The sequence below is a fragment of the Belonocnema kinseyi genome, chromosome 9 (assembly GCF_010883055.1).
Source record: "Belonocnema kinseyi isolate 2016_QV_RU_SX_M_011 chromosome 9, B_treatae_v1, whole genome shotgun sequence".
Taxonomy (NCBI): domain Eukaryota; kingdom Metazoa; phylum Arthropoda; class Insecta; order Hymenoptera; family Cynipidae; genus Belonocnema; species Belonocnema kinseyi.
The window spans coordinates 3,755,681-3,756,073 of record NC_046665.1 but is presented as its reverse complement, the minus strand read 5'-3'; positions in this window follow the sequence as shown (position 1 = coordinate 3,756,073).

The following is a 393-nucleotide window of genomic DNA, read 5'->3' as shown; positions in this document are numbered from 1 at the left end:
GAATTGGAAAATTCAGAAAAATAAAATAAATAAAATTCCAGACAATAAGATATTACCTAATTTTAAAAATCACCAGAGAAAATGGCTGAATTATAAAATAACCGAACAGAAAATTCCTGAATTTAAACATTTAAAAAATTGTTTATTAAATATTATTTATTTATTGAAAATACAATAATCGAATATATATTTCTGGATGAAAAAATTTGTTTGAAAATGTGCATAGTATTTGAAAAAATATAAAAAAGTTGTAAAAAATCGAATTTTTTATTGATAAAAAAAAATAAAGTAAATTGAATCCTGCAAAGTTTGTGCTAAAATGTTATTATGTAGGTACGAAGAAAATTTAGGCAGAACATTTTTTTCTTTCAAAGCGCACGTGTTTTTTAATGT